The 24,830-nt window shown below is 58.3% G+C and overlaps 1 non-coding gene and 1 pseudogene across 1 annotated transcript; both read left to right on the top strand.

The window, feature by feature from the left end:
- The first annotated feature begins 12,025 nt into the window (after positions 1 to 12,025).
- Positions 12,026 to 12,179, top strand: LOC136680209 (5.8S ribosomal RNA). Its single transcript, XR_010796877.1, has one exon. It is a non-coding gene; the product is annotated as a 5.8S ribosomal RNA (ribosomal RNA).
- Positions 12,180 to 12,451: 272 nt separating this feature from the next.
- On the top strand, positions 12,452 to 23,668 carry LOC136680211 (28S ribosomal RNA; annotated as a pseudogene).
- The last annotated feature ends 1,162 nt before the right edge of the window (positions 23,669 to 24,830 follow it).

Raw genomic sequence — 24,830 nt, 5'->3', positions numbered from 1 at the left:
TTATCTGAATTTCATGCCCGAGGAGTGACGCCCTCTGGGCTTAGGGTGGTGGTAAGCCCGGCCCCACTCTCTGGAGGTCTAAACTGACTTCCATGGACCCCGGTTATCCGAATTTCATGCCCGAGGAGTGACGCCCTCTGGGCTAAGGGTGGTGGTAAGCCCGGCCCCCCCTCTCTGGAGGTCTAAAATCACTTCCATGGACCCCGGTGTAGCGTATTTCATGCCCGAGGAGTGACGCCCTCTGGGCTTAGGGTGGTGGTAAGCCCGGCCCCACTCTCTGGAGGTCTAAACTGACTTCCATGGACCCCGGTTATCCGAATTTCATGCCCGAGGAGTGACGCCCTCTGGGCTTAGGGTGGTGGTAAGCCCGGCCCCACTCTCTGGAGGTCTAAACTGACTTCCATGGACCCCGGTTATCCGAATTTCATGCCCGAGGAGTGACGCCCTCTGGGCTTAGGGTGGTGGTAAGCCCGGCCCCACTCTCTGGAGGTCTAAACTGACTTCCATGGACCCCGGTTATCCGAATTTCATGCCCGAGGAGTGATGAACCTCTGGGCTAAGGGTGGTGGTAAGTGCAGCCCCCCCTCTGGAGGTTTCCAAAACCTAAGTCGAGACTTCCATGGACCCCGGTTATCCGAATTTCATGCCCGAGGAGTAGTGCCCTCTGGGCTAAGGGTGGTGGTAAGCCCGGCCCCCCCTCTGGATGTCTCCAAAACCTAAGTCGAGACTTCCATGGACCCCGGTGATGCGAATTTCAAGCCCGAGGAGTGGTGCCCTCTGGGCTAAGGGTGGTGGTAAGCCCGGCCCCCCCTCTCTGGAGGTCTAAAAGGACTTCCATGGACCCCGGTATAGCGTATTTCATGCCCGAGGAGTGACGCCCTCTGGGCTTAGGGTGGTGGTAAGTGCAGCCCCCCCTCTGGAGGTTTCCAAAACCTAAGTCGAGACTTCCATGGACCCCGGTTATCCGAATTTTATGCCCGAGGAGTGACGCCCTCTGGGCTAAGGGTGGTGGTAAGTCCGGCCCCCACCCTCTGGATGCGTTCAAAACCTAAGTCGAGACTTCCATGGACCCCGGTGATGCGAAGTGACATGCCCGAAGAGTGGTGCCTTCTGGGCTAAGGTTGTGATAAGCCCGGTCTCTCCTCTGGAGGTCTGTGGTTTTAAAGTGAATATTTTCTAAGTCCCTCACCTGAGATTTTAAGAGAATCAGGACCCTCCTCAAGCCTCGTAGCGAGTCCGAGGGAGGTTCATCGTTGTCGGCTATGCGAAAGGGGTTCAGACGCCTCTAATCCTGTGGGCATATGGTTTCTCAGCCTGGTGCCGTCGGGATATTAGGGAGGCATTAAATCAGACGTAAGTTTGGGTAACAGCGATGCGAAACGCTATGCCCAAAGGAGTGGCTTCCCGATGGGCTTGAAATAATGGGAATGTCCGCTCTGCTTCCCTGGATGTGTTCAAAACCTAAGTCGAGACATCCGTAGACCCCGTTGATGCGAATTCCATGCCCGAGGAGTGACGCCCTCTGGGCTTAAGGGTGGTGGTAAGACCGGCCCCACTCTCTGGAGGTCTAAACTGACTTCCATGGACCCCGGTGATGCGAATTTCATGCCCGAGGAGTGGTGCCCTCTGGGCTAAGAGTGGTGGTAAGACCGGCCCCACTCTCTGGATGTCTAAAATGACTTCCATGGACCCCGGTGATTCGAATTTCAAGCCCGAGGAGGTGCACACCTCCGGGCTAAGGGGATGGTTTGGGTGGCCTCCCCTCTGGATGTGTTCAAAACCTAAGTTGAGACATCCATGGACCCCGGTTATCCGAATTTCATGCCCGAGGAGTGACGCCCTCTGGGCTAAGAGTGGTGGTAAGACCGGCCCCACTCTCTGGAGGTCTAAAATGACTTCCATGGACCCCGGTGATGCGAATACACAAGCCCGAGGAGTGGCACACCTCTGGGCTAAGGGGATGGTTTGGGTTGCCTCCCCTCTGGAGGTCTAAAATGACTTCCATGGACCCCGTTGATGCGAATACACAAGCCCGAGGACTGGCACACCTCTGGGCTAAGGGGATGGTTTGGGTTGCCTCCCCTCTGGAGGTCAAAAATGACTTCCATGGACCCCGTTGATGCGAATACACAAGCCCGAGGACTGGCACACCTCTGGGCTAAGGGGATGGTTTGGGTTGCCTCCCCTCTGGAGGTCAAAAATGACTTCCATGGACCCCGTTGATGCGAATACACAAGCCCGAGGACTGGCACACCTCTGGGCTAAGGGGATGGTTTGGGTTGCCTCCCCTCTGGAGGTCAAAAATGACTTCCATGGACCCCGTTGATGCGAATACACAAGCCCGAGGACTGGCACACCTCTGGGCTAAGGGGATGGTTTGGGTTGCCTCCCCTCTGGAGGTCTAAAATGACTTCCATGGACCCCGGTGATGCGTATTTAAAGCCCGAGGACTGGCACACCTCTGGGCTAAGGGGATGGTTTGGGTTGCCTCCCCTCTGGAGGTCTAAAAATGACTTCCATAGACCCCGGCGAAGCGAATTTAAAGCCCGAGGACTGGCACCCCTCTGGGCTAAGGGGATGGTTAGGGTGGCCTCCCCTCTGGATGTCTAAAATGACTTCCATGGACCCCGGTGATGCGAATACACAAGCCCGAGGAGTGGCACACCTCTGGGCTAAGGGGATGGTTTGGGTTGCCTCCCCTCTGGAGGTCTAAAAATGACTTCCATAGACCCCGGCGAAGCGAATTTAAAGCCCGAGGACTGGCACCCCTCTGGGCTAAGGGTGGTGGTTAATCCGGCCCCCCCTTCTGGATGTGTTCAAAACCTAAGTCGAGACATCCATGGACCCCGGTGATGCGAAGTGACATGCCCGAGGAGTGGCGCCCTCTGGGCTAAGGTTGTGATAAGCCCGGTCTCTCCTCTGGAGGTCTGTGGTTTTAAAGTGAAAATTTTCTAAGTCCCTCACCTGAGATTTTAAGAAAATCAGGACCCTCCTCAAGCCTCGTAGCGAGTCCGAGGGAGGTTCATCGTTGTCGGCTATGCGAACGAGGTTCCAATGCCTCAAATCCTGTGGGCATATGGTTTCTCAGCCTGGTGCCGTCGGGATATTAGGGAGGCATTAAATCAGACGTAAGTTTGGGTAACAGCGATGCGAAACGCTATGCCCAAAAGAGTGGCTTCCCGATGGGCTTGAAATAATGGGAATGTCCGCTCTGCTTCCCTGGATGTGTTCAAAACCTAAGTCGAGACATCCGTAGACCCCGTTGATGCGAATACCGAAGCCCGAGGACTGGCACACCTCTGGGCTAGGGTGGGGATAAGATATGCCCCCACCCTCTGGAGGTTTTCAAAACCTAAGTCGAGACCTCCATAGACCCCGGTGATGCGAATACCGAAGCCCGAGGACTGGCACCCCTCTGGGCTAGGGTGGTGGTTAATCCGGCCCCCCCTCTGGAGGTTTTCAAAACCTAAGTTGAGACCTCCGTAGACCCCGGTGATGCGAATACCGAAGCCCGAGGACTGGCACACCTCTGGGCTAGGGTGGTGGTTAATCCGGCCCCCCCTCTGGAGGTGTTCAAAACCTAAGTTGAGACCTCCGTAGACCCCGGTGATGCGAATACCGAAGCCCGAGGACTGGCACACCTCTGGGCTAAGGGGATGGTTTGGGTTGCCTCCCCTCTGGAGGTCTAAAAATGACTTCCATGGACCCCGTTGATGCGAATACACAAGCCCGAGGAGTGGCACACCTCTGGGCTAAGGGGATGGTTTGGGTTGCCTCCCCTCTGGAGGTCTAAAAATGACTTCCATGGACCCCGTTGATGCGAATACACAAGCCCGAGGAGTGGCACACCTCTGGGCTAAGGGGATGGTTTGGGTTGCCTCCCCTCTGGATGTCTAAAATGACTTCCATGGACCCCGTTGATGCGAATACACAAGCCCGAGGACTGGGACACCCTCTGGGCTTAAGGTGGAGGTAAGCCCGGCCTCCCCTCTTTATTAAAAAAAAAACTCTAAGTCCCAACGGCAAATGCCAGAGCTTTAAGCCGAAACTCAAGAGAGTTCGATCGGTATAACTGACTTGACTATCTGCCCTTAGCCCCCGATGGTTCATTCTATATATGCCCGGAGAAGTGGCTGGTTTCCGGGGCCAAAAAAGCCAAATGGTCTCCTATATTCATGCGACGGGTGCCTAAAGGTAAGTTTACCCACCCCGGTGAACTGCCTAAGGTCCATAGGCCTCCGACCACTGCTCCCTTAGCGGGGCGGTGGAACGGGCCGCCCGCCGACAAAGTTAACTGTTAAACCCATTTAATTTCAATGACCTTTAGTTCCAACTCCCTCCCTGGGGGGGATTGGTTCTATATATGCCCGGAGAAGTGGCTGGTTTCCGGGGCCAAAAAAGCCAAATGGTCTCCTATATTCATGCGACGGGTGCCTAAAGGTAAGTTTACCCACCCCGGTGAACTGCCTAAGGTCCATAGGCCTCCGACCACTGCTCCCTTAGCGGGGCGGTGGAACGGGCCGCCCGCCGACAAAGTTAACTGTTAAACCCATTTAATTTCAATGACCTTTAGTTCCAACTCCCTCCCTGGGGGGGATTGGTTCTATATATGCCCGGAGAAGTGGCTGGTTTCCGGGGCCAAAAAAGCCAAATGGTCTCCTATATTCATGCGACGGGTGCCTAAAGGTAAGTTTACCCACCCCGGTGAACTGCCTAAGGTCCATAGGCCTCCGACCACTGCTCCCTTAGCGGGGCGGTGGAACGGGCCGCCCGCCGACTAAGTTAACCCATAACCACTGATCGTTTAAGTCTTAAGGCCGGTCGGACCTCGTAAAAAGTCTCCCTCTGGGAGGATCACCCAATCTCCACCCCCCTCCATCTCCAAACCGAAGCAAGTACCACACGGGAACACTCTGTTTGGGGATTCAGAAATAAATGTATTTATTTCGCAGTAAAACATATCAAAGCCACGGGGGTGCAGAAACACGGAGTGAATCCCGGCTGGGTTGCGCTTTGAAGAGGGTCCGGTTCAGGCCGTTTCGAGGGCGGAAAGACGGTTCTCACGAGCCCGCATCACATCGGCCGCAGAGAGGCCGGCTCGGTAGAAGGCCCGGGCAGTGATGTTGGAGTGGCACATGCTTGTCGTCACTCGATCTCTATCTTCGGCCGGCAGAGTCGAAACCTGAAACAGAGGTGCGAGGTGTCAGAAGTAGGAAGGCCGGGGTTAAGAGCCCACATAAGTCGGATTAAGTTCAACACTCACTTGGTTCGAAACAGCCGTGCGGATCAGGTTGAAGGCCACCGCGCCTCCGAGGCCCGCATCCGTCCACGCGATCCGAAGCAGTGAGTTTGGCTTGCGCAGCTGGTTCCCCCTGTCCAAGAACACGAGCCCGTCCCGGGCCCCGTGTAAGTCGCTGAGTGCGGTCAACCAGGCCAGCTCTGTGGCAGACAACCCGATCGGAGCGTCCCCGAACGAGGCGTTGGTCTTGTGTTCACGAACATAAACCACGAAGCCGGTGCCATCCGTGGTGCTGGCTTGCCTCAACTCTCCAACCGTCAGGTTGAGAAACACAACCGACCGGTGACCGGTTAAGACAGACAAAAGGCCGAGCAGGTACCCCTGGAGCATCCGTAGCGTCGACCGGCGGGCGGTGTCCCCCGTCCGGGCCGCGTCTATGAGCTCTGGGATTCGGGTCTTAGCGTGGCTTAGGAAGACCCTGAAATCCGAAGGTTGCGGCAAGCGACTCAGCTTCGCTCTCTTCACGCGCTGGCGATGGCCCAGAATCGTGCGTGCGATGTCCCGATGAGCCTTGGCGAAGGTCAGCTTCAGCCTCTGGAGCTCTTCGGGGCTGACCCCGGCGGTCTCTGGGTCGAAGGCAGCGACGTGGGAGACGAACGCCTTGGCGCTGTGCAGGTAACACTTAACGGTTGTCGAAGCGTAACCCAGTTTCTGAAGGCTCTGTACCCAAGTGGGAACGTTCGTGTGATGGACGAAAGACAGGTCTGTGAATTGGCAGCCGGGCGGGGCGCAGTGAAGCAGGAACCGAATAACGTGGCCCCGTCGCTGGCGAGAGTTCTCGATGTCCTTCGGTGACGCGTCGACCCGCAGGTAGAACTTCTGAAAGTCGTCTACCGAACGGCTGACGTAGGTGTCCCGAAACCGATGCGGGATCACGAGCTGCCTCCCCCGGGAGGTTCGCCGTGCCCGCTCGGTCTCTGAATCCGTGTCCGAGGTGGATTCGGCAGGGGAAGACTCGCTCGGTTGGTAGTCGCTGTCGACCGGCTCCGGCGTGGCTTGGCCCGTAGTGGCTTGGCCCGGGGAGGCTTGGTCCGGCGAGGCTGGGTCCGGCGAAGCTGGGTCCGGCGTGTTGGGTCCCGGCGTGCTTGGGCCCGGCATGGCTGGGTCCGGCATGCTGGGGCCCGGCGTGCTGGGGCCCGGCGAGGCTGGATTCGGGGAACAGGATACCGAGGGCGGTGGAGGGTTCCGCGGCTTAGACTGTTGATAGCGACGCAGAAGGTGGATGGTGCGAAGGCGTCGAGCGGCAGAGAGAGCGATCCGAAGGGCGAGGCCTTTGAGGGAATGCGCCGAGCCCAGGTGATCCGCCGGCGAAGAGAGAGACGGCAGGCCGCAGAGAGGGCAGTCGAGCTGGGACGAATTCTCCCCACTTTGGTCCAGTCCCCGGAGAAAGTCAATGTCGGCAGATCCAAGGCGGTGGAAGGTGGTATAATGGGAAGTCAGATCCGTAATGGCTTGCTCGCAGAGCGGGCAAGCATCAGGCGTGGTTGGCTCCGGCGTGCTTGGGTCCGGTGAGCTTGGGTACAGCATGGTTGGGTCCGGCGTGCTTGGGTCCGGCGTGCTTGGGTCCGGCGTGTTCGGGTCCGGCGTGTTCGGGTCCGGCGTGTTCGGTCCCGGCGTGCTCGGTCCCGGCGTGCTCGGTCCCGGCGTGTTCGGTCCCGGCGCGCTCGGTCCCGGCGTGCTTGGTCCCGGCGGCGAGGCTGGATTCGGGGAACGGGATCCCGAGGGCGGTGGAGGGTTCCGCGGCTTAGACTGTTGATAGCGACGCAGAAGGTGGAGGGTGCGAAGGCGTCGAGCGGCAGAGAGAGCGATCCGAAGGGCGAGGCCTTTGAGGGAATGCGCCGAGCCCAGGTGATCTGCCGGCGAAGAGAGAGACGGCAGGCCGCAGAGAGGGCAGTCGAGCTGTGATGAATTCTCCCCGCTTCGGTCCAGTTCTCGGAGGAAGGCTGCGTCGTCCGGTCCGAGTCTGTGGAAGATGGTAAAGTGGAAAGTCAGATCCGTAGCAATGGCTTGTTCGCAAAGCGGGCAGCTATCCATGGTGAGAGACTGACGGCTCCGAGTGAAGGCGACCCCTTATATAGCCCCCGGTTCGTGCATAATTAGGGGTTATGGGCGTTGATCGCTCCCGTTCGCGTTCGACGTTCGCCCATCTTGGGTGTATGAACCAATGAGAACCAAGACCGATAGCGTATTACTGCCAAAATTAGTCCCGGTTTCCGAGCCAGGTGCCGGGCAGAGCGATGGGGAGTGGTCCCCAAGGTCCGTGGGGCCTACCACTGTCATAAATCCGAGTGGCTTCCACTCGGTCCGCCTCGACCGGGTACCTTTAAGGTCAAGTCCCAACCCCGGATCTCGTATCACGGTGGTATTGGGACTGCCTGTGGGTCTATAGGCCACCGACCATCTGCCCACTTGTGGGGCGGGTGGAACGGGCCGCCCCGTCGATTGTTATAAGCCCGTTGTGTCCACCCCGATGATTCGTTCGATGTATGCCTGGGAAGGTAAAACATTCCTGGGCATGGGGGGTCGAGCGTATGAGGGGTTTCCCCCGTCCCGAAAGAGAGAGTTTTCCGACCGATGATTCGTTCGATATGCCTGCCCGGGGAGGGTCAACTTCCCTGGGCACCGGGGGGTCGAACGTATGAGGATTGTCCCCCTTTTTAAACCCATAAATTTGCCCGTGCGCGAGTCGACGGGGCCGCGTAACCCCCCGAGGCGTTGGCCGGCGGTCATCCGCCGGTCCGTGGGATCTCCCGACCTTTCCCCTCCTTTGAGCGGGACGTGGGAGCGCACCACCGGGCCCCCGGCTGGAAACGGCCGGAGGCAAAGAGCGCATTAGAGGTGACACGGATCGGTCTTCCACAGACCGCGGCTGGAAGTTCGCAGGGTCGGCCTACGGGATCCGACCCTTCGTCTTCTTAAACGCAGACTTCCGTAGGCTCCGGGGGGCGAAACCGTAAACCTTTGCCGACCTCCTCGCACTGCGAGGGGGCCAGGATTTGCGGCTTGTCCGCGTATCGGTCCTACCAAGGACCGCGGCTGGAAGTTCGGTGGTGAGCCCTCGACCTTACGAGATTGAGGGCAAAACCCTTCGTCTTCTGAACATCAGACGGCTCCGGTGGTGGCGTACCGTAAAAACCTATGCCGACTTCCTCGCGCTTTGAGGGGGCCAGGATTCTCTTCCATTCTCTTCCCTTAACGGCTGTCCTTCACGGCCGTTCGAGCTCGGTATACGCGGAGCACCAGGGGCAGGCTTCTAAGCCTAAATACAGTGCTTAGAGCGATCCTCCCCACCTTGTGCTCCCAGCCTCCATGGCTCGTGGATGCCCGTAAGAGGCATGTCCGCTTGTCCAGAACGGTTCCGAGGGGGACTTAGTCGGCCGGTCGATCCAACAGTAGGTCCGTTCAACGTCCGCGTCGGTGGTGCCTTAGGGTCGGGATCCGTTTGAGGGAAGGACCCGGCCCCTAGCCTGCACCGTCCGGGCGAGAATCATACGTTTTCCAAGTTGCCAAGTCGATTGCAGACCCCCACAGCGGGGTCGCGTTCGATCCTCTTCGCTGGTGTCCCCTGAGATCACTCTCACGGGCTCCATGCGCCCCCTCTCTTTCCCCGTCCGGGGTTTGAGATCCAAGGGGGGTCGGTCTGGTTGATCCTGCCAGTATTATATGCTTGTCTCAAAGATTAAGCCATGCAAGTCTAAGTACACACGGGTTTTGGTACAGTGAAACTGCGAATGGCTCATTAAATCAGTTATGGTTCCTTTGATCGCTCCACACGTTACTTGGTATAACTGTGGTAATTCCAGAGCTAATACATGCAAACGAAGCGTTGGAAGGGTTCTGGGGGTCGGCGTGAAATGCTCTCCCGGCCCCTGTCCCCCGGATACGTGCATTTATCAGAACCGAAAAACCCTCCCGGCTCCGGTCGGGTCGCTTTGGTGACTCTAGATAACCTCTGGCCGATCGTTAAGCCCTCCGGGGCGGCGACGTATCATTCGAGTGTCTGCCCTATCAACTTTCGACGGTAGGCTACGTGCCTACCGTGGTGACCACGGGTAACGGGGAATCTGGGTTCGATTCCGGAGAGGGAGCCTGAGAAACGGCTACCACTTCCAAGGAAGGCAGCAGGCGCGCAAATTACCCATTCCCGACACGGGGAGGTAGTGACGAAAAATATCGATGCGGGTCCTATGATCCTGTGGAGCGTAATCGAAATGAACTCAATCTATGTCCGTGAGTGATGACCCATTGGAGGGCAAGTCTGGTGCCAGCAGCCGCGGTAATTCCAGCTCCAATAGCGTATGCTAAAGTTGCTGCAGTTAAAAAGCTCGTAGTTGGATGTGGGGACAGGTCTCGGATCCCCTGTACTGTCCGGGATGGCGTGGGGAGCTCCTTCGGGGGTGACCCCCTGTCTCTGGGTGGATGTTGGGACCTGGTCCCTACCCGCCGGTGTCCTCTGCTCGCCGGCCGCGGAGAAGCCCTTAGCTGGGTACTTCACTGCGGTGCACGGTGGGTTGGAGGGTCCGGAGCGTTTACTTTGAATAAAGCAGAGTGCTCAAAGCAGGCCGACACGTGCCATGTCTGACTGAGCTAGGAATAATGGAATAGGGCCCTTCCGCGGGGCTTCGGGGTCTCTCCTTCGGGACGGCTGGTCGTTCCGGAGTGGGGCTCCGGGGCTTCCACGGTCCTATTTCGTGGGTTTTAAGGACCGAGGGCAATGATTAAGAGGGACGGCCGGGGGCATCCGTACCACACCGATAGAGGTGAAATTCGTTGACCGGTGTGGGACGAACGAAAGCGAAAGCATTTGCCAAGAATGTTTTCATTAATCAAGAACGAAAGTCGGGGGAGCGAAGACGATCAGATACCGTCGTAGTTCCGACCGTAAACTATGCCGACCCGCGATCCGGCGGCGTGAGGCTAGCGACCATGACCCGCCGGGCAGCGTGAGGGAAACCACGAGTCTTTGGGCTCTGGGGGGAGTACGGTTGCAAAGCTGAAACTTAAAGGAATTGACGGAAGGGCACCACCAGGAGTGGAGCTTGCGGCTTAATTTGACTCAACACGGGGAATCTCACCCGGCCCGGACACGGTAAGGATTGACAGATTGATGGCTCTTTCTTGATTCTGTGGGTGGTGGTGCATGGCCGTTGGGAGTTCGTGGAGCGATTCGTCTGGTTAACTCCGATAACGGACGAGACCCTGTGCCTTAAAAAGTTACACGGCCCTCCCTTGGGTCCCTGTGGGGGCTTGCGGCCCGAGGGGTTCGTCGGTCGGTGGCCGAACTTCTTAGAGCGATCCGGGGCAAGGCAAAGCCGTATGAGATTCGGGGCCATAACAGGTCTGTGATGCCCTTAGACGCCCGGGGCCGCACGTGAGTTACACTGGCTGGTTCAGCATGTGCATCCATCCTATGCCGAAAGGCCTGGGCAATCCTATGAACGCCTTCCCCGCTGGGGATAGGGGATTGTAACTTTTCCCCTTGAACGAGGAATTCCAAGTAGTCGCGGGTCACCAGCCCGCGTCGATTAAGTCCCTGCCCTTTGTACACACCGCCCGTCGCTACTACCGATTGGATGGCCTGGTGAGGTCCTCGGACCATCTCCGAGGTGCCCCTTTACCGGGGGGTTGCCTCGTTGAGGTGGGAAGTCGATCGAACCTGGGCATCTAGAGGGAGTAAAAGTCGTAACAAGGTTTCCGTAGGGGAACCTGCGGAAGGATCATTAACGGTGACCTGGCCACGGCCGGTTGTCGAGTCGGACTCGAGAGGCCAAACCTCCCCCGGCGGGTACCTTCAAGGTATGGACCGCAGAAGCCTCGTACCTTTCGTCGTCGGCCGACGTGAGTCTCTCCCCCTCCGGGTGGGTGGACGTAGCGAGCCGGCTTCGGAACTCGGGGTTATGCGAGGACCGCCTTAGGTGCATAGGTACCCCGGTCCGCCCCCCTCGTTCGCGGGGGGGAGAGTGGCGCCGGAGCCGCCCGCCGGGTCGTTAAACCAACCATTGATCGTTGAAGGCTTGATTGTGCGTGCGCGAGTCAAAGGGGCTTACTCACCCCCAGGGCGTTGGCCGGTGCTCGCCGGCCTCGGTGGGATCTCCCTGAACCCATCCCCCCGGCACAGGGGGTGGTGGTGGACGGGAGCGTACCGCCGGGCGAAACTCTTTCCCCTCACGGGGTTGGAGCGGAGCTTAAGAGCGCATGCAAATACCCCGATGTTGGCTTCGCAGAGACGGACCGTATAATAGTCTAAGGCCGGTGCGCGAGTTGAAGGGGCCTCACGAACCCCGGATGCGTTTAAACACCCGAAGGAGACGGCCGGTGCCCGCCGGTCCTGACTAGGTGGGATCTACCCAGCGCCTTCCCCTAAGCGGGGGACTTGGGAGCGTACCACCGGGCCTCGCTCATACCCTCCGGGGTGGAGAGCTTGGCTTTGAGCGCACGCCTGAATGCCTTAGACCGGGACCCGTAACGCAGCGAACCAAACCCTGGGCCTCGCCGGGAACGGTGGGGCCTAGACCCGGTCTCCTAAACCACGTAAGTCTCGGGCACCTACTCGGGCGATCGTCCCCCGGGCCGTAACTCCTCGGTCCGGTGGTGACGCCCAGGTTCAATGACCTTCCCCCCTCCACGGGGGGGAAGGCACCCGGCTTGAAATATTGTCAAACGTTGTCTCGTGTTCGAATGGCTTCCTTCGCCCGGCCTGTAACGGGCCGGGCACAAACCTCATACAACTCTTAGCGGTGGATCACTTGGCTCGTGCATCGATGAAGAACGCGGTAACCTGCGTTAAATAATGTGAATTGCAGAACACAGATCATCGATATTTCGAACGCACATGGCGGCCGCGGGGGTCCATCCCGCGGCCACGCCTGTCTGAGGGTCGGTTTACCCATCGATCGGTCTTCCTAGACCGCGGCTGGGAGTTCGCAGGGCCTCCACCTCGGACGGCCCTTCGTCTCCCTAAACCCAGACTCGGGCCTTAAACCCGACGTGTGGCGAGAGCTCCGGACGTAGGGAGAGCCATTAGGTCCGGGTCCAATCCGTCATAGTCTCTCCCCGCTGGGCTCTCCGCCGCCGTCGGAGAGTGGGTACCGTAACACGGCGAGCGGCCGGGGGGTTCGCGCCCCCCGCGCCCCGCAAAACAGTCTCGTAGTGCGACCTCAGATCAGACGAGACAACCCGCTGAACTTAAGCATATCAGTAAGCGGAGGAAAAGAAACTAACAAGGATTCCCCTAGTAGCGGCGAGCGAAGAGGGAAGAGCCCAGCGCTGAATCCCACTTTCCCCTGACCGGGGTGGGCCGGGAAATGTAGCGTACGGAAGTCCGTTTGGTCTCGGTGCGGACGCGGGACCAAGTTTTGCAAGGAAGTGTCTTCCGCAGATGGTGAAGGCCCGGTATTGTCCCGCATCCCGCCGGGTAGATCGGGCTTCCCGGAGTCGAGTTGCTTGTGAATGCAGCTCAAAGTGGGTGGTAAACTCCATCTAAGGCTAAATACCGGCACGAGACCGATAGCGAACAAAGTACCGTGAGGGAAAGTTGAAAGCAGTACTTTGAAGAGAGAGTTCAAGAGAGCGTGAAACCGTTGAGAGGTAAACGGTCGGGGGACCGAGAAGACCCCCCCGGGGGATTCAGCCGGGCGGACGGCCCGCGCTCGTGTGGTTCCGTGGCTCGGAGGCGAGTTCATCCGGGCGAGAGTGGGGGCGACCCCACTCCCTGCTCGGCCCTGAGCTTCGCCTCTCGACTTCGGGCCTCTCGGGCGTACGAAGGCTCGGCCCGTCAGGTGTACTTCCCCCCGCGTGGTGGGTGAGTCGCGACCGGCTCCGGTTAGGCTTGGAAGGGCCCGAGGGTGAAGGTAGGTCCGTCCGGAGAAGGGAGCCCCACGTGGCCCCCGGACACGGGCGTTCCGCTACAGCCCCTCGCTCCGACTTCGCCGATAACGCCGGGGCCGCGGAGTAATGTCCTTTCCGCGTTTTCCCCTCCTTCGGGATGGGGATGGGGCCCCCCCCTGATCGTTCGGACGAAAGCGGGCCGGTTGGGCTGTCCTCAGCCCCGGGCTAGGCCCGCTACGGCAATACGGGGGGTGATCCAGGCCCACAGCCAAAACGCCTAAGGTCAGCGGCTAAGTTCGGACCCCGACCGACCCGTCTTGAAACACGGACCAAGGAGTCTAACGCGTATGCGAGTCAAAGGGGCTTGAACCCCGGAGGCGCAACGAAGGTGAAGGCCGGCGCGCGTCGGCTGAGGTGGGATCTGATGCACCCCGTCAATGTTTGGGTTGACAGCGCACCACCGGCCTGCTCTCCACCGAGTGGAGAGTGGAGCAAGAGCATACGCGGTGGTACCCGAAAGATGGTGATCTATGCCTGGGCAGGGCGAAGCCAGGGGAAACCCTGCGTGGAGGCCCGTAGCGGTCCTGACGTTCAATTCGGTCGTCCGACCTGGGTATAGGGGCGAAAGACTTAACGAACCATCTAGTAGCTGGTTCCCTCCGAAGTTTCCCTCAGGATAGCTGGCACCAGACTCAGTTTTATCCGGTAAAGCAATGATCATAGGCTGCGGGGCCGAAATGGCCTCGTCCTACCCTCAAACTTTAAATGGGTAAGAGGCCCGGCTCGCAGGCTTGGAGCCGGGCATCGAATGATGGTGCCAAGTGGGCCACTTTTGGTAAGCAGAACTGGTGCTGCGGGATGAACCGAACGCGCGGGTTAAGGCGCCCGACGCGACGCTCATCAGACCCCAGGAAAGGTGTCGGTTGATATAGACAGCGGGGCGGTGGCCATGAAAGTCGGAATCCGCTAAGGAGTGTGTAACAACTCACCTGCCGAATCAACTGGCCCTGAAAATGGATGGCGCTGGAGCGTCGGGCCCATACCCGGCCGTCGCAGGTGTCACAATCCCTGATTTGAAACACGGACCGTATGCCGCGACGAGTAGGAGGGCCGCCGCGGTGGCGCTGAAGCCTCTGGCGTGAGCCTGGGTCGAGCCGCCGCGGGTGCAGATCTTGGTGGTAGTAGCAAATATTCAGATGGGATCTTTGAAGGCCGAAGTGGAGAAGGGTTCCACGCCGACAGCGCTTGGCCGTGGGTTAGTCGGTCCTAAGGGATAGGCGAACGCCGTTCGGAAACGCTGGGGCGATGGTCTCGTCTGCCCCCCGCTGACCGAAAGGGGATCGGGCCAATATCCCCGAACCTGGGATTGGGGAGATTGAGTGCCGAGAAGGCGCTCTCATAGCGGTAACGCAAACGAACCCGGAGACGTCGGTGGGAACCCCGGGGAGGATTCACTCTCCTTGCTAAAGAGCTGGAGCGCCCTGGAATGGGATTGTCCCGAGAAAGGGGCTCAACGCTCTGAAAGGCGCCGCATGCATCCGTGAGGCAGCCGGGACGTTCCCCATCGGCCCTTGAAAATCCGGGGGAGGTATAGTGAATTTCCCCCCAGGCCGTACCCATATCCGCATCAGGTCTCCAAGGTGAACAGCCTCTGGCGTGTTGGAACAATGTAGGTAAGGGAAGTCGGCAAAATAGATCCGTAACTTCGGGATAAGGATTGGCTCTAATGGCTGGGCTCGGTCGGGCCCTTTAGCTGAAGCGTAGGCCGAGGGCTGTTCTGGTTCTGGTTCGCCCTTGCCCTGAGGGTCATGCGGGGCAAAAGCGCACGGCGCCCGGGTTGACTCCTGCGTCTGTCGGTTAAAGTGCGTGGGTCGCAGCCGCGCGAGGCAGCCGGTGTTCCCTCCCGGTGGTGCTTAGGGGACTCGGTCGGTGCCGGGGGGAGGCGGTCGTGGATGGGACTCCGGCGGGGGTGCGTCCTTAGGGGACGAACCTCCGGTGCGTCTCGTCCTTCGGCCCTTCCTTCCCGAAGTCGGCCGGGCTCCGAGGCCCATCGGCGGGTCCCGGCCACGCTCGCGAGCGCGGCCTTCCGTACTCCCGTTCGGACGTGGGGGGGGGAAGACTCTGGAGTTGTGTGCGGATGCGTCGCCGGCCGTAGGGGCTTGGGAGGACCGGACCGGAGCAGTGTGACTGGAGACGGGCGTGACGAGCCGAGGCCTCGTGGATCTATCGGGTGTGAGTCTCGCCTCGGAGGGGTGGCAGCTCCGAGGTGGTTCTCTCGACCGGCACCCAACAGCCGAATTAGAACTGCTGCGGACCAGGGGAATCCGACTGTTTAATAAAAACACAGCATTGTGAAGGCTCTCGGACGGTTTTGACACAATGTGATTCCTGCCCAGTGCTCTGAATGTCAAAGTGAAGAAATTCACCCAAGCACGGGTAAACGGCGGGGGTAACTATGACCCTCTTAAGTTAGCCCCACTATACACTTTCTGGACAAAGGCCCATTCAAATATATTGCCATTGGACACTTATGACCACAGTGGGATTGTATGCCGGTTATGGATCCATAATGCCGTATAAAGCATGACCATTTGGACACTGAGTGATAACTTTTTCCAGTTTGATACCCGCGGCAAAATCGCCATTTGGACAGCACTAGGGGCACTGGTGCTCCATCTAGGAGTTCAGAACGTTGGGCCCATCCCTTTAGTATGTGTCACTTGGCTCTGATTGGCTCTGATTGGCTTTCTGAATGGAATAACCTACACCATCCAACTTCCAATATATTTAACAGTGTCATATATATTGCAAATGGGATGCATTCAACTTTGACCTCTCTAAAGTCCCGCCCAAAGCTTGGGGGAGGGTCTAAGGGTCCAGAAAGAGCGTAAAATGTCCAAATCAAATATAAATAAAATTTCTCTGGGCCTCTGGAAGCCTGGGCCTCTGGTAGCCTGGGCCTCTGGGCCTCTGGTAGCCTGGGTCTCTGGGTCTCTGGGTCTCTGGGACTCTGGGTCTCTGGGTCTCTGGGCCTCTGGGTCTCTGGGGCTCTGGGCCTCTGGGCCTCTGGTAGCCTGGGCCTCTGGGCCTCTGGGAGCCTGGGCCTCTGGGAGCCTGGGCCTCTGGTAGCCTGGGCCTCTGGGCCTCTGGGTCTCTGGGTCTCTGGGCCTCTGGGCCTCTGGGAGCCTGGGCCTCTGGTAGCCTGGGCCTCTGGGCCTCTGGGGCTCTGGGTCTCTGGGTCTCTGGGTCTCTGGGTCTCTGGGGCTCTGGGGCTCTGGGTCTCTGGGTCTCTGGGTCTCTGGGTCTCTGGGGCTCTGGGTCCCCGGGGCTCTGGGGCTCTGGGTCCCTGGGACTCTGGGGCTCTGGGTCTCTGGGTCCCCGGGGCTCTGGGGCTCTGGGTCCCTGGGACTCTGGGGCTCTGGGTCTCTGGGTCCCCGGGGCTCTGGGGCTCTGGGTCCCCGGGGCTCTGGGGCTCTGGGTCCCTGGGACTCTGGGACTCTGGGGCTCTGGGCCTCTGGGCCTCTGGGCCTCTGGGCCTCTGGGCCTCTGGGGCTCTGGGTCTCTGGGTCCCCGGGGCTCTGGGGCTCTGGGTCCCCGGGGCTCTGGGTCCCCGGGGCTCTGGGTCCCTGGGACTCTGGGGCTCTGGGTCTCTGGGTCTCTGGGTCTCTGGGGCTCTGGGGCTCTGGGGCTCTGGGTCCCTGGGGCTCTGGGTCTCTGGGTCTCTGGGGCTCTGGGTCTCTGGGTCTCTGGGTCTCTGGGTCTCTGGGGCCCTGGGTCTCTGGGTCTCTGGGGCCCTGGGTCTCTGGGTCTCTGGGTCTCTGGGTCTCTGGGACTCTGGGCCTCTGGGTCTATGGGCCTCTGGGCCTCTGGGCCTCTGGGGCTCTGGGGCTCTGGGGCTCTGGGTCCCCGGGGCTCTGGGGCTCTGGGTCCCCGGGGCTCTGGGGCTCTGGGTCCCTGGGACTCTGGGGCTCTGGGTCTCTGGGTCCCCGGGGCTCTGGGTCTCTGGGTCTCTGGGCCTCTGGGCCTCTGGGTCTCTGGGGCCCTGGGTCTCTGGGTCTCTGGGACTCTGGGTCTCTGGGTCTCTGGGCCTCTGGGCCTCTGGGCCTCTGGGCCTCTGGGTCTCTGGGAGCCTGGGCCTCTGGTAGCCTGGGTCTCTGGGCCTCTGGGGCTCTGGGCCTCTGGGCCTCTGGGCCTCTGGTAGCCTGGGCCTCTGGGAGCCTGGGCCTCTGGGCCTCTGGGAGCCAAAAGGAAGCTCCGGAGCTTAGGCGGCGGAGAGGTTGTTTGAATAAGGCCCGTTCAGGGAACCAGGGCGTTGGGTTTAATTAGGCCCCGGAGGTAGGCCCCGGTGGTAAACTCCGGGGCAAGCCTTATCAGAGGCCCAGGATGAGGTGTTCTTAATGTATTGGCTGATAGGGAGCCCCGGAGGTAGGGGACCCTTGGTGAAATTCATGCCGGGTTAGGGGACCAGGGCGTTGGGGTGAATAAGCCCCTGGAGGTAGGCACCGGTGGTAAGCTCCGGGGCAAGCCTAATCAGAGGCCCAGGATGAGGGTGTAATGAACTGGACAACCATCCCACTTCCCATGTATTGTACAGCAATTGGGCAACCATCCCACTTTCAATATATTGTGCGGCGTTTTGTCTCCCAGGTCCACCAGTGGGCAGGATGAACTTGCAATATATTATACAGCAATTGGGCAACCATCCCACTTCCAATATATTGTACAGCGATTGCGCAACCGTCCCACTTCCAATATATTGCGCGCCGTTTTGGCTCCCAGGTCCACCAGTGGGCAGGATGAACTTGCAATATATTATACAGCAATTGGGCAACCATCCCACTTCCAATATATTTTAAGGTTCCAGGTCTACCAGTGGGCATCTTTTTTGACGGTGCAGGCTGATTGGTTTAGTCCGAGGGCGGGGGCTTAAGTGTGGGCCAGATAGGTTCGACCGGTGCGCCGGGTCCCTGGGGCTCTGGGTCTCTGGGTCTCTGGGTCCCTGGGTCCCTGGGTCCCTGGGGCTCTGGGTCTCTGGGTCCCTGGGACCCTGGGTCCCTGGGGCTCTGGGTCTCTGGGTCTCTGGGTCCCTGGGGCTCTGGGGCTCTGGGTCCCTGGGTCCCTGGGTCCCTGGGACTCTGGGACTCTGGGACTCTGGGACTCTGGGGCTCTGGGGCTCTGGGTCCCTGGGGCTCTGGGTCTCTGGGTCTCTGGGTCTCTGGGTCCCTGGGTCTCTGGGTCCCTGGGACTCTGGGTCCCTGGGACTCTGGGTCCCTGGGTCCCTGGGGCTCTGGGGCTCTGGGTCTCTGGGTCTCTGGGTCTCTGGGACTCTGGGGCTCTGGGGCTCTGGGTCCCTGGGGCTCTGGGTCTCTGGGTCCCTGGGACTCTGGGTCTCTGGGTCCCTGGGACTCTGGGGCTCTGGGTCCCTGGGGCTCTGGGTCCCTGGGGCTCTGGGGCTCTGGGGCTCTGGGACTCTGGGGCTCTGGGGCTCTGGGTCCCTGGGGCCCTGGGACTCTGGGGCTCTGGGACTCTGGGGCTCTGGGACTCTGGGGCTCTGGGGCTCTGGGTCTCTGGGTCCCTGGGACTCTGGGGCTCTGGGGCTCTGGGTCCCTGGGGCTCTGGGTCTCTGGGTCCCTGGGACTCTGGGGCTCTGGGTCCCTGGGGCTCTGGGACTCTGGGGCTCTGGGTCTCTGGGTCTCTGGGTCCCTGGGACTCTGGGGCTCTGGGTCCCTGGGGCTCTGGGACTCTGGGGCTCTGGGTCTCTGGGTCTCTGGGGCTCTGGGTCTCTGGGTCCCTGGGACTCTGGGTCCCTGGGTCCCTGGGGCTCTGGGGCTCTGGGTCCCTGGGTCCCTGGGGCTCTGGGGCTCTGGGTCCCTGGGACTCTGGGGCTCTGGGGCTCTGGGTCCCTGGGGCTCTGGGGCCCTGGGACTCTGGGGCTCTGGGGCTCTGGGGCTCTGGGTCCCTGGGTCCCTGGGGCTCTGGGGCTCTGGGTCCCTGGGACTCTGGGTCTCTGGGTCCCTGGGGCTCTGGGGCTCTGGGACTCTGGGTCCCTGGGACTCTGGGGCTCTGGGGCTCTGGGTCCCTGGGGCTCTGGGGCTCTGGGTCCCTGGGACTCTGGGGCTCTGGGGCTCTGGGTCTCTGGGTCCCTGGGACTCTGGGGCTCTGGGACTCTGGGGCTCTGGGGCTCTGGGTCCCTGGGTCCCTGGGGCTCTGGGGCTCTGGGTCCCTGGGACTCTGGGGCTCTGGGTCCCTGGGGCTCTGGGTCTCTGGGTCTCTGGGTCCCTGGGACTCTGGGGCTCTGGTTCCCTGGGGCTCTGGGGCTCTGGGTCTCTGGGGCTCTGGGTCCCTGGGGCTCTGGGGCTCTGGGGCTCTGGGTCCCTGGGGCTCTGGGACTCTGGGTCCCTGGGACTCTGGGGCTCTGGGGCTCTGGGACTCTGGGGCACTGGGGCTCTGGGGCTCTGGGGCTCTGGGGCTCTGGGGCTCTGGGTCCCTGGGGCTCTGGGACTCTGGGGCTCTGGGTCTCTGGGTCTCTGGGTCTCTGGGTCCCTGGGGCTCTGGGGCTCTGGGGCTCTGGGACTCTGGGGCTCTGGGTCCCTGGGGCTCTGGGGCTCTGGGGCTCTGGGGCTCTGGGACTCTGGGACTCTGGGACTCTGGGACTCTGGGACTCTGGGGCTCTGGGTCTCTGGGTCCCTGGGACTCTGGGGCTCTGGGACTCTGGGTCCCTGGGGCTCTGGGTCTCTGGGTCTCTGGGTCCCTGGGGCTCTGGGTCCCTGGGACTCTGGGTCCCTGGGGCTCTGGGTCTCTGGGTCCCTGGGACTCTGGGTCCCTTGGACTCTGGGTCCCTGGGACTCTGGGTCCCTGGGACTCTGGGACTCTGGGACTCTGGGGCTCTTGGGCTCTGGGGCTCTGGGGCTCTGGGGCTCTGGGTCCCTGGGGCTCTGGGACTCTGGGACTCTGGGACTCTGGGACTCTGCAGAGATCCAGAGGCTTATGGGAGTCTTAGCACCAGTGGTAGGCTCCGGGGCAAGCCTTATCACAGCCCAGCTCCCTTCTGGGAGCCTGGGGCTCTGGGTAAGATATAATTTGCAATTGTGATCCCAATTGCAATATATTTGACACAAGTCAAATATATGTGAATCGGGATCCCAATTGCAATATATTTGACTTGTGTCAAATATATGTGAATTGGGATCCCAATTGCAATATATTTGACTTGTGTCAAATATATGTGAATCGGGATCCCAATTGCAATATATTTGACACAAGTCAAATATATGTGAATTGGGATCCCAATTGCAATATATTTGACTTGTGTCAAATATATGTGAATTGGGATCCCAATTGTAATATATTTGACTTGTGTCAAATATATGTGAATTGGGATCCCAATTGCAATATATTTGACTTGTGTCAAATATATGTGAATTGGGATCCCAATTGTAATATATTTGACTTGTGTCAAATATATGCGAATTGGGATCCCATTTGCAATATATTTGACTTGTGTCAAATATATGTGAATTGGGATCCCAATTGCAATATATTTGACTTGTGTCAAATATATTGGAAGTGGGATGGTTGTCCAATTGCTGTCAAATATATTGGAAGTGGGATGGTTGTCCAATTGCAATATATTCTGATGGTGTCAAATATATTGGAAGTGGGATGGTTGTCCAGTTGCTGTCTAATATATTGGAAGTGGGATGGTTGTCCAGTTGCTGTCTAATATATTGGAAGTGGGATGGTTGTCCAATTGCAATATATTCTGATGGTGTCAAATATATTGGAAGTGGGATGGTTGTCCAGTTGCTGTCTAATATATTGGAAGTGGGATGGTTGTCCAGTTGCTGTCTAATATATTGGAAGTGGGATGGTTGTCCAATTGCAATATATTCTGATGGTGTCAAATATATTGGAAGTGGGATGGTTGTCCAATTGCAATATATTCTGATGGTGTCAAATATATTGGAAGTGGGATGGTTGTCCAGTTGCTGTCTAATATATTGGAAGTGGGATGGTTGTCCAATTGCAATATATTCTGATGGTGTCAAATATATTGGAAGTGGGATGGTTGTCCAGTTGCTGTCTAATATATTGGAAGTGGGATGGTTGTCCAATTGCAATATATTCTGATGGTGTCAAATATATTGGAAGTGGGATGGTTGTCCAGTTGCTGTCTAATATATTGGAAGTGGGATGGTTGTCCAGTTGCTGTCTAATATATTGGAAGTGGGATGGTTGTCCAGTTGCTGTCTAATATATTGGAAGTGGGATGGTTGTCCAATTGCAATATATTCTGATGGTGTCAAATATATTGGAAGTGGGATGGTTGTCCAGTTGCTGTCTAATATATTGGAAGTGGGATGGTTGTCCAATTGCAATATATTCTGATGGTGTCAAATATATTGGAAGTGGGATGGTTGTCCAGTTGCTGTCTAATATATTGGAAGTGGGATGGTTGTCCAGTTGCTGTCTAATATATTGGAAGTGGGATGGTTGTCCAATTGCAATATATTCTGATGGTGTCAAATATATTGGAAGTGGGATGGTTGTCCAGTTGCTGTCTAATATATTGGAAGTGGGATGGTTGTCCAGTTGCTGTCTAATATATTGGAAGTGGGATGGTTGTCCAGTTGCTGTCAAATATATTGGAAGTGGGATGGTTGTCCAATTGCAATATATTCTGATGGTGTCAAATATATTGGAAGTGGGATGGTTGTCCAGTTGCTGTCTAATATATTGGAAGTGGGATGGTTGTCCAGTTGCTGTCTAATATATTGGAAGTGGGATGGTTGTCCAATTGCAATATATTCTGATGGTGTCAAATATATTGGAAGTGGGATGGTTGTCCAATTGCAATATATTCTGATGGTGTCAAATATATGTGAATCGGGATCCCAATTGTAATATATTTGACTTGTGTCAAATATATGTGAATTGGGATCCCAATTGCAATAAATTTGACTTGTCTGTCAAATATATGTGAATTGGGATCCCAATTGCAATTTATATGACTTGTGTCAAATATATGTGAATTGGGACGTTTCCATGTGCCATCTGGTGGACGGATGAAAAATTGCAGAAAAAAGGCCCAAATTTTGAAAATTCATATCTCTTTCCAGGAGAGGAGTAGAGACTCAGGGAGAGCGGGGAAATTCATGGCGTGTTCCCCTGAGCGCACTGGACCCTCTCTCAGGCTCGGCAAAAATCATCTAATGGTTCCCGCGCACGGGTAAATCTCACTGTCCAATGGCAATATACTATACGTGGATTGGGATGTTGAGGTGCTTTCTTAAGGTAACGAAATGCCTCGTCATCTAATTAGTGACCTGCATGAATGGATTAACGAGATTCCCACTGTCCCTACCTACTATCTAGCGAAACCACAGCCAAGGGAACGGGCTTGGCAGAATCAGCGGGGAAAGAAGACCCTGTTGAGCTTGACTCTAGTCTGTCATTGAGAGGCTGCATAGGAGGTGTAGAATAAGTGGGAAGCCCGCCGAAGGCCAGCACCCGAGGCGGGCTGTCCGTGAAATACCACTACTCTTACCGTTACCTCTCTAACCCGGTGAAGGTGTCGGTGGGAACCCTTTCCTTGCTGGGGGTTCCTTGTTCCAAGGTGCTAAGCCCTGGGTGGGTCGCTTGGCAGTGAGTCCGGTTACACTCATGTTGCGGGCCTCCGTGCCCGGGGCGAGTCCCTCCGGGGACAGTGACAGGTGGGGAGTTTGACTGGGGCGGTACACCTGTCAAAGCGTAACGCAGGTGTCCTAAGGCGGGCTCAGGGAAGGACAGAAACCTCCCGTAGAGCATAAGGGCAAAAGCCGGCTTGATCCTGATTTTCAGTATGAATACGGACCGTGAAAGCGGGGCCTAACGATCCTTCCGTCTGCTTTTTGGGTTTTAAGCGGGAGGTGTCAGAAAAGTTACCACAGGGATAACTGGCTTGTGGCGGCCAAGCGTTCATAGCGACGTCGCCGTTTGATTCTTCGATGTCGGCTCTTCCTATCATTGCGAAGCAGAATTCGCAAAGCGTTGGATTGTTCACCCACTAACAGGGAACGTGAGCTGGGTTTAGACCGTCGTGAGACAGGTTAGCTTTACCCTACTGATGTTGACCGTTGCTCCGATAGTAATCCAGCCCAGTACGAGAGGAACCGCAGGTTCGGATACATGGTACTCGCGCTTGGCTGTGCAGCCACTGGTGCAAGGCTATCATCCGAGGGCTTACGACTGAACGCCTCTAAGTCGGAATCCCGCCTAGAAGGAGCGATACATCCGCGCCCAGCATCGGTGAGCTTGGTCTTGGATAGCCGGGGTGGGAGGTGCTTTCCTCCCCACCGCCGGTGACGAGAGCCGCATGACACTGGAACCGGACCGGGGCTAATGAACGCCTCGGTCCACCTCCCTCGTCAAAGCAAATGTCTCTTGATCCGGGTGTGAAATGACTCGTAAACGACCTGATTCGGAGTGCGGGTGTCGTAAGTGGCAGAGCGGGTGCATATACCGCGATCCATTGAAAGTCATCCCGTCCACTCAAACATTTGTCGGGGGGAAGGCGAAAGCAAACCCCCGGCCCTCCGGAGCGGTCCAGATCTGGTTCTCTGGGGCGCGGGCCCCGGAGACTCCGTACACCGGTTAGAGGGAGCCGGTGGCGGGCATAGGGGAGGTGGGTACTCCCCTGTGAAATCCTGGATGACGGTTTTAGGTCTCGTAGTGGGCGAAAATCGGACTTAGTGCAATTTCCGAAACTCTGGTTCTCTGGGGGCGCGGGCCCCGAGAGTCCGTACACCGGTTAGAGGGAGCCGGTGGCGGGCATAGGGAGGCAGGTCGCTCCCTTGAATGGTCCTGGATGTCTGGACTTAGTGCAATTTCTGAAACTCTGGTTCTCTGGGGGCGCGGGCCCCGAGAGTCCGTACACCGGTTAGAGGGAGCCGGTGGCGGGCATAGGGAGGCAGGTCGCTCCCTTGAATGGTCCTGGATGTCTGGACTTAGTGCAATTTCTGAAACTCTGGTTCTCTGGGGGCGCGGGCCCCGAGAGTCCGTACACCGGTTAGAGGGAGCCGGTGGCGGGCATAGGGAGGCAGGTCGCTCCCTTGAATGGTCCTGGATGTCTGGACTTAGTGCAATTTCTGAAACTCTGGTTCTCTGGGGGCGCGGGCCCCGAGAGTCCGTACACCGGTTAGAGGAAGCCGGTGGCGGGCATAGGGAGGCAGGTCGCTCCCTTGAATGGTCCTGGATGTCAGCAATTTCTTAAGAAGGGCGCCCTCTTGTGGTCCCATGGCCGAAGTACATGCTCCGAGCCCGGGTATGGCAGTGGGCGGAATGAGACTTAGAGGAATGTTGACGGAGCCATGAGGGGCCCCCCCTGGAGGTCCCATGGCCGAGAAAAGTGCTCCGAGCCCGGGGTGATAGAGAACCGTGAACGCCGCGGTTAAAGACCTCGGGTATGGCAGTGGGCGGAATGAGACTTAAAGGAATATTGACGGAGCCAAGAGGGGCCTCCCCTGGAGGTCCCATGGCCGAGAAAAGTGCCCCGAGCCCGGGGTGATAGAGAACCGTAAAGCGCGCGGGTTTGGGGCTCGGGTCTTCCAGTGGGCGGAGTGAGACTTAAAGGAATATTGACGGAGCCATGAAGGGCCCCCCCTGGAGGTCCCATGGCCGAGAAAAGTGCTCCGAGCCCGGGGTGATAGAGAACCGTAAAGCGCGC

Source organism: Hoplias malabaricus, unplaced genomic scaffold (assembly GCF_029633855.1).
Source record: "Hoplias malabaricus isolate fHopMal1 unplaced genomic scaffold, fHopMal1.hap1 scaffold_265, whole genome shotgun sequence".
NCBI lineage: Eukaryota > Metazoa > Chordata > Actinopteri > Characiformes > Erythrinidae > Hoplias > Hoplias malabaricus.
The sequence above is the reverse complement of the archived record's forward strand: the minus strand, read 5'-3'. Positions and strand labels throughout refer to the sequence as shown.